The sequence below is a fragment of the Camelus bactrianus genome, chromosome 5 (assembly GCF_048773025.1).
Source record: "Camelus bactrianus isolate YW-2024 breed Bactrian camel chromosome 5, ASM4877302v1, whole genome shotgun sequence".
NCBI classification, from domain to species: domain Eukaryota; kingdom Metazoa; phylum Chordata; class Mammalia; order Artiodactyla; family Camelidae; genus Camelus; species Camelus bactrianus.
In genome coordinates, this window is record NC_133543.1 from 42,989,420 (window position 1) to 42,998,357 (window position 8,938).

Sequence of the window (8,938 nt, forward strand, 5' to 3'; positions counted from 1 at the left end):
GTGTGTGTGTGTGTGTGTGGTTAGGGGTAGAACATGTATAGAAAAAACTCCCCAGAAATTGCTCTTATCAGACAAAGGATGGAAGAGGGAGAAACCCAGCTCAGTGCAGTGTGCCTCTCATTCTATCACAACAACCAAAATGCAAGCCTGCCCCCTGTTTTAAAGACCCTCCTTCCCTTGTAGGGACCTCATGGGCACTTGGAAGGAATGGCTATTAAATGCGTGACTTACTCTCTGTCCTGGTTCCTGTCCCCCCATCCCTGCAGCTGCATCCTCAGTGCAGCCCCAGGCTACCCCCACCCTCTTCTCCCCTCCCATCTGTCTGTACTCTCTGCCTAAATGTCATCACTCTTCAATTTGGCCTCCAAGTAGAGGAGGGGTCTTTGGATCCAGAGGATCTTGAGAGAACCAACCACAGCGTCTGGTCCTTCCAGATGCTCGGAGTGCAGCTTCTCCAACCCGTGGGTTCTTGCTGCCGTGCAGTTCTAGGCCCTTCTCTGACCAACTGTAGCACTGCTGGCCAGGCAGGTGGTGCTGATGCTGCAGGACCCAGACTCAGCTCTATGTTTTGTTATGGACTGAGTCATACCCCCCACACACATCAAATTCATATATTAAAGCCCTAATCCCCAATGTAACTATATTTGGAGATAGAGCTTTTAAGGAGGTAATTAAGGTTAAATAAGGTCATGAGGGCGGCCCTCTAATCCAACAGCACTGGTGTCCTTATAAAAAGAGGAAGAGACAGGAGAGGTCTCACTCTGTCTGCTCATGCACAGAGGAAAGGCCATGTGAGGACACAGCAAGAAGGAGCCATCTGCAAGCCGGGAAGAGAGTCTTCTCCAGAAGCCAGACTTGATCTTGGACTTCCAGTCTCCAGAACTGTGAGAAAACTAATTTTTGTAGTTTAAGTCACCCAATCTGCGGTTTTTATGGCAGCCCGAGGAGACTAGTATAATCTTGTAAGACATGAAGAATCCCACATCCCACCCCAGACTGGCTGAATGAGAACCTGCATTTAACAGGTTCATTCATGAGCAAATTGCAGTTTGAGAAGCATTGGCTTAAAACTGTATGCTGCTTTTGATACAAAAAAATTGTAGCACTCATGAACCTCAGGTATACTGAGAGCTAACAAACAAATTAGTTGAAATGGCTTTTTATGCCAAAAACATGCAACTGGAGTGGACATCTGATGATTTTATCTGCCCAGCGCTCCTTTTCCTGCTTGAGAACTAGCACCTCCCCTGTGGTTCCCACAGTGCTGGTCATTCATGGAGCTCCATCAGCTGCCTGTCCACAGGGGTGGACACAGGGCCCAGGGCTGGCCAGTCCTGGTACCTCGTCTGTCTGTCCACTATGACTGGTCGACTCATATGCATATGACCAAACAGGTCCAAGCAGCCTCCCTTGAGATCTGATATGTGGATGCCGAGATAGAGAAGGTCTCTTTCCTTTGGATCATAAGCTGTAAGGAAATAGGCTTAGAGCCTCCTTGCATCAGCAGGGAAAAAATGAGGCCAACCTGCAAAGAAAATGGGAGATGAGATGGTGAGAGACCCCTGACAGCATTGTTTGGGCACCCCACCCCACCCCAACCAGCTGTACCATTGGAGTTACCAATTCTATAAGCCAACTTGTGCTTGAACTTGGTAGAGATGGGTTTCTGCACCCAATACATTTAGGTATATTAGCATAGTTCCCCTCACAAACCCTGTTTGCCATAAGGCAATATTGAGTCCAGAGTCCAATCTAGTGTCTACATATTTCATGTGCACCAGGCATCAAGTGGAGAGCCAGGGATACCAAGGTGAAGAAGGCACAGCCTCTGCCTTCAAGTTGCTGACAGTCTGGAATCCAGACTGATGGAGATTCAAAGATGGGAGGAAATCATGCACTAAAAGTGCTAGGTTCTGTCATGGAGCTCTGAGAAAAACTGCAGGTGAATGCAGAAGACAGAGGGAGAAACTGTGCAAGAGACCCAAGAACAGAGGAAGGCTTGACAAAGGAGTTAACATTTGAGCAGAACCTCAAAAAGTGAGGATGTCCCAAGCGTTTGAAATGGAGAATGAGAAATGAGCATGTGTAAAAACAAGGATCTGTGAAACACCTGTGGGTCCCCTGGTTGAGGGGATGGTGAGAGGTGAGACCGTAGAGATGGGTTCAAGGACGTTGTGAAAAGACCTTGTGCAGCCATAGAATCGGATCTCATCTCGAGGCAACACAGAGCCAGTGTGGATCGTTGAGCAGAGAAGAGCTATGAGCAGATTTGTGATTTAGAAACATCCCTCTGTAGGTTAAATAGGATCATTAAACCATGAACCCCTGGATGGCAGAAACGGCTCTGGTACATGGTAGCAGTTAATATTTATTGAAACAGAGACAATGACAGACTCAGTGGAGGCAGAAGCAGTGGGACTAGGGAAAAAGGGAGCAATTTTGAAAGACATTTTTGAGCTAGAATCAATAGGACTTATCAAACAATTAGGAAAAAAGGAAGGAATTAAGAATGATTAAAGTGGTTTCTCCCTTGGCTGACCAGACCGGTGGGAATTAAGAACTAGATAGAGGTTTTCAGGTAAAAATATTGGCCTTGCTTTGAACATATTAGATGGGGGCCTGGGAATGCAGAGTGAATTTTCTGGAAGGAAGTTGGCTTAACAGACCAGGAGCTCAAGAAAGAGGACAGGGCAAAAGATGAGTGGGCCTGGAAGTTATCATCACGAGAGTGCATCAAGAGAGGTGCTAGTCGAGGGAATTAGCCTCTGAAATGCCAGAAGTTGTTCAAATTGTGATTCTCCAAAGGAATGTGTCATACTCATGAACAACAAAGCTCCCCTAGGCCCCACACCCCCATAAAACTGAAGACTCCAGAAATCTGACTCCCTCAGCATGTCTGGGCCACAAACCAACCAACCGTAAGCTTCTGGAGATTCTGGCGGCAGCCGATGTTGGACCACGCATGAGAAACAGCACCAGAATCCGCGGAACCAGACAATGTTTGAAGTCCTCCTGCCAATCCTTGGATGACCACGGAGTCCAGACGCCTTTGCATCTTCCCATTTTCCTGCCAAACTGGCCACACACTCTCCCTCTCCCGGAGCCCCTGCCTGCACCTCCATGGGCGCTTGACCGGATGCCCGGTCCTTGTGGTGGACACACACCTGAGCGCAGGGGGCAGACACGGTGGGAACCAACAGCCCAGGGCTGGTTGTACCAGGGATTCTCAGCCAAGCCCTCTGGTTCAGTTGAGCTTCAGAACCAGGTTGGAATATGAACCTATCTGAAAGATTACTTTTCTTATTGTTGTATCTTTTCCTTTAAAAAAAAATGAATTGACATGGAAGGATATCTCTGCTATAAAGTAGGTTGTATCACTGTACTATAGTATGACCGAAGTTTGTGTGTGTGTGTGTGTGTGTGTGTGTGTGTGTCTGTCTGTCTAGAATACGTCTGAGAGGATGTACAGCCAACCCTGGAAGCTAGGATGAGGAAGGGGGAATTCAGAGCTCTGCCTTTTTAGCCTCCATATAGTTTGCTGTTTTCAAAAAAATTAATTTTCAAGTAAAACTTTTTTCGAGAAGCATTGAACATTTAAATCAATTCTAGAAGAGGGGGAGGGTATAGCTCAGTGGTAGGGTCTGTGCCTAGCATGCAGGACGTCTTGGGTTCAATCCCCAGTATCTCCATCAAAAATAAATAAATGAATGAACCTAATTACCCCTCCCCACAAAAAAAAAAATCAATTCTAGAAGGACAGCCCAATGTTTAATAGATTTCCAAGGCGTGTGTGTGAGCATGCATCACTGAATATCATGGTTTCATGTAGATGGTCTTAACCAAGTCAGGACAGGTTTCTGATGACTGGCTGAACGAGAAGGCAGCTTCCTGTCCCTAAAATCCCTGCCTGCCAGTCTCCCTTCATCTCTCCCAGGTCAGGTAAGAACTTGTCTAGGGAGCATGTGTAGGAGAAGGGAGTTACCACAGTGGTAAACATGGGGGTCACTGGCTGCACGGACACTTGTGAAACAAGACCAGGCACTGGATTACTTACAGCAGGTTCATGGGGAATTTGACACTCTCTGCCCAGACTAACCCAAGTTTATCATCCCCAACCTAAGCTAACATGAAGTTCATAACCAGGTCAGTGATCAAGTCTAAAGCTGGCTTGTCCCTGACTTGAAGGCAGGTGGGTGCATGTTCTGGGCTGACTCCTTTCCCTTGGCAAGAGCTGGATTCCTGACTAGTTGAGGTACCCTTCCTGCCAGCCTGGGGAAAGGCTCCTGGGAGCATAAATCCTGAGAGCCTCCTTAGAAAAGTCAGAAGAAACCAGGAAGAATCAGGAATAACTAGCTCAGGAAATACTTCATAAAGGCAGAGATTTTTTTTTTTTAATTCTCATTTGGGGAATTAAGAAATTAAGAAAAATTAAACATAAAAATCATAAAAACATAAAAATCCATTGTTTTAATGGAAAACAATGAACAGGCATTCTTTGGAGATACTGCGGGTTTGGTTCCAGACCACAGCAATAAAGCGAGTCACATGAGTTTTTTGGTTTCTCAGTACATGTAAAAGTTAACTTCTGCTACTCTGTAGTCTATTAAGTGTGCAATAAGGTTATGTCAGAAAACAATGTACATACCTTAATTTAAATGTACAGAACAAAAAACAGTTACAATAGTAATATCAAAGATCACAGATCATAGATCACCATGACAAATATAATAATATTGAAAAGTTTGAAATATTGCAAGAATTACCAAAATGTGACACAGAGACAGGAAGTGAGCAATTGTTGGGAAAATGGCGCCTATAGACTTGCTCGGTGCAGGGTTGCCACAAACCTGCCATTTGTGAAAAAGTGCAGTATCTGTGAAGTACAGTAAACCGAGGTATGCCTGTCCTCTCTATTAATTTTGGATGCTCTTTAAATATTAGGAAATTGAAAATGTCAACATCAGTGATAGGCAGCCCAAACAGGAAAGGTAATTCCTTTACATCCTGCGACAACAGCTCTGCTGCAAGAACCCCACCTGCCCAAGGCGGTGGGGCGGGGGGGGACTGTTAGGAAGGGAGCCTGAGAGGCTTCCTCTTTGCCCCCTCGCCTCATCATCACCTCCACCCATCAAAGGGCTGGCCCGACTGCTCCCACCACTGCAACCTACAGTGTCCTCATTCTCCACTCTCTCTCTCTTTTTTAAACTGTTCTATCTTTGTGTACATATTTGCTTAAAACCAGCAAATTCCTATGCCAGGTTCAGGTAACAGAAGGGCTTTATGAGTAGTTTATGTTGCCTGGACCCAAGGTCTGCTGCAAACACAGTCTGGAGTGAAGTGAAAATAACACCCTTCTAAAGAGAGCTTAGAGATTCTCATCCAGTAGGAATTCCACTCCTTTCTCTGGGAACAGGACTGAGTTATATCTGGCCACAAAGCCACCATTCAGAGGTATAACCAAGAAAGGAGAGAGCAGACCACCAAGAAACAAGATCAACTGTGCTGCAGTGCAGTGACCACAATTCAAATCACCTGCACCCAAAGGTAAAATTACAGAAAATCTTTGTAGGATACATGCACCATCAAAAATGAGATCACTGCCGTGGGTAACCTGGCAGCTGTTCTAACCCATGCCACATTTAAAAGACTGTTATGAGGATGTGGAGATAATGGAAACCATGTGCATTGTTGGAATAGAAAATGGTGCACCCACTGTGAAAAACGGTAGGTGATTCCTCAAAAAATTAAACATACAATTACCATATGGTCCAGTAATTCCACTTCTGAATTTATACCCAGAAGAAGTGAAAGTGGAAATCCAGCAGATATTTGTATACCCATGTTTGTGGCAGCATTAGTCAGAATAACCAAAACGCAGGAACAATCCAAGTTGTTGATTGGATAAACAAAGTGTGTTACGTGCACACGATGGGATGTTAATCAGCTGAAGAAGAAAGGAAATTCTGACACATACTACAACATGAATGAGCCTTGAGGACATTACGCTAAGTGAAACAAACCAGTCACAAAAAGATAAATATTGCATGATTCCATTTATATGAGATAGCTAAAGTAGTCAAGTTCATACTGGCAGAAGTTGAGGGTGTGGTGGCCAGGGCCTGGGGCAAGGAGGGAGTGGGGAGTTTGTGTTTAATGGATATCAGGTTTTAGTCTGAGAAGATGAACAAGTTCTGGAGATGGATGGTGATGACAGTTGCACGACAATACGGGTGTACTTAATGCAAATGGACTATATACTTGAAGATGGCTAAAATGATAAATTTTAAATTGTCAATAATTATAATAAAATAATAATAGTTTTTTACAGTAATTTTTAAGACTGTTCTTAGGCCACAAAGAGCAGCATTAAGTTCAAGGCACACTGATCCATGTTCAAGTACATCCGTTTCTACTTCCAGAACTTGGCTAATTTTTCTGGCTATGACATCAGTTGTTAAGTTTCCCTGATGGTATCACCTGGTTCATGATTTTCCATCTTGAGCCTTACGCTCCTTGTCTCGTGGCAGCTGGCACCTCCCCTGGTCTCCCTGAACCACAGCCAGTACCCACGGCAGCCTCTGCTTGGCTGGCTCCGGCCGGGCCATCTTTGACTGACCTCGTCCCTCCTCATTTTAACCTCACAGGCCCATCCTGACTTCTTGTTTTAACAACACTCACTATTACCGTCATGTAAAACTCCTCAAGCATGCTAACGTGCTCTGTACAGAGCAAGTAGAAGGCCTGTTTCCCTGTCCTGGCAGATAGCGTTCCAAGGGTGACGGTGAGCTTCAGAGGGCAGAATTTACTGCTCATGTTTTGTTTTTAAGAGTTCTTAGTGGAAGGAGTCTAGCCCAAATGGACTTAGAAATAGAACCTAGAGATGGTAATTTCTCATCTTTTTGTTTCATCTCTCGCCTCTTCACTCTGTTTTCTCCCTCCCTGTGCAAAACAAGACAAGCAAACAAAACACGACTTACCTTAGGTAGAGTATGTGTTTTCACTCCGTTCTCTAAAATACTGAAGTCTTTGGAATTTCAGCTTCTTCCCCAAGCAGACTTATCAGAAAGTTCTTTTCAAATAAGTACTTACTGTAACTATATTTTGGTAAAGAAAAGTTAAAATGAAAAATTTTCATATAGTTACAAATATGCATATATGCACCTCATTTGTATAGTGTTTTGGAGTTGGCCATGTACTTTTATGAGCATAATCTGATTTGATCTTGCCAAGAACCGTAGGAGGCAGGCAGGATCATCAAGCCTCCAAGTTATAAATGCAGAAACTGAGGCCCAGAGAGATTGAGTGTGGCCCAGAGTTAGAGGTGACCAATCAAGAAAACCGAGATCCACTCCAAGTCTGCTCCTTGTTCTCCTGCTCTCTGTGGTCCAAGCAATTAGCCGAACACCATCAGTGGCCACCATTTTAGCTTTCAATTGTGTGTGGCATCTGGAGCTGACCCTAGAGTACCAAAACTGCATCCCGGCCCTCAATAGATAGTTCAGTGAGAAAGGCAGAATTTAGTACGAAGTGGCACGTGCCAGTCACCAGTTATACCCTACAGGCAGCAGATACAGCAGGCAAAGTGTCCTATGCTTTGTACCATGTGAGCAGGCAGGACCTACACAGTATAGGACTGACAACCTGGCAGGACCTGTGAAAGGAGCTGGAGAAATCCAAGACCCTCTAGAAAAGGATTAGCTCCTATGAATGGTCTGAACCATTAGACACTGACTGAGCTGGTCTCAGCCAATTGTTTTGTTTGGCATGACTAGACTTGGGACTTTCCCACCCTTTTCTATGATAGACTCCAACAGTGACTCACCTCCTTTTCCAAATCTTGCCACCATCTCAGGTGTGCTGACAAACCTGGGCTAGAGCCTCAGATGTCCTTGCTCTCAATTCTGCCCTCCATACACCTGTCCATAGTTCCTCCTCTTCCTCTGGAATTACTGCTCAGTCTTTCCTGGAATATTGGTGTCCCACCTGTCCCTGTAATTTAAGAGAGAGAAAAATCTTTGGACAAATTCTAGCCAAAGACTATTTCAGCCAACAAGCATCTATTTAGCAAGACATTTAGCAAAATAGATGCAAAGCATTTATGACCTTGAGTTTGAGCAATCAGTAACCATTAATCACATTAATAATTAACCAAACAGGCATTTACATCTGTGATTTACCCTCCGTGTGGGTGGAGTAGGTGGCCAGTGGAAATTGCCAAAGGCTTGCCCAAATTATCTTTCTGTCAGATCACCTAACTTGGAACTTGCAGGGAATTCTAGAAGCCTGACACACCTAATTGCTACCATTAAAGAGACTCTTGTTGATTCTTTCTGGACCCATTAGCAGTATTGTGATATTAGCTGAGAGGTCTCAGAGGGACACTGGAGGGTATATTTTTATGGGGGCAGAGAAAATGGAAAGTCTGAAGCATAAAGCATTGACTAATCAAGGCTGGCCTGTGGAGCAAACAACGCTGAGTGGCCTTGGACGACCTAGCATCAGGGGAAGGCAAACAAGTGGAAGGAGAGGCGCCAAAGACGGGGTGGCCTTCTCCACAGTTTGGCCCTGGACAGCCCTGAACAGAGCTAAGGGAAGCCTGTGGAAAAAGGGGTGCTGCCTCTCGATGCCTCCCAAGCTAGCCTCTGCCTGGGAGGGTGCAGAGGGGGAGTGCCAAGGCACAAGCATGGCCTCCCATCCTATGTCAGTTCCAAGACTGGAGAGGCCTCTTCTTTGGAGGCTCTCAGCCTAACGCTTCTCTGAGCCATCCATTCTGCAAAGAGGACAAGGCCGTCACACTTTGAGATGCCACAGCCCCTTGGAATCTTCTGAGTAGAATGGGATCCTGCTCCAGTTTTCTAGTCCATCCAATTCATTGGCCAAATTATTTTGTGCATAACATTAAGTCTGTGACCAGCCTGCCTTTGGTGGGCTGCCATAT

General features: G+C 45.1%; 1 long non-coding RNA gene across 1 annotated transcript; it reads right to left on the bottom strand.

The window, feature by feature from the left end:
• Positions 1-1,143: 1,143 nt before the first annotated feature.
• LOC123613202 (uncharacterized) lies at positions 1,144-8,077 on the bottom strand. Its single transcript, XR_012506999.1, has 2 exons — positions 7,823-8,077; positions 1,144-7,094 (listed from the first exon to the last, which is right to left on the bottom strand). It is a non-coding gene; the product is annotated as an uncharacterized LOC123613202 (long non-coding RNA).
• Between the last annotated feature and the right edge of the window lie 861 nt (positions 8,078-8,938).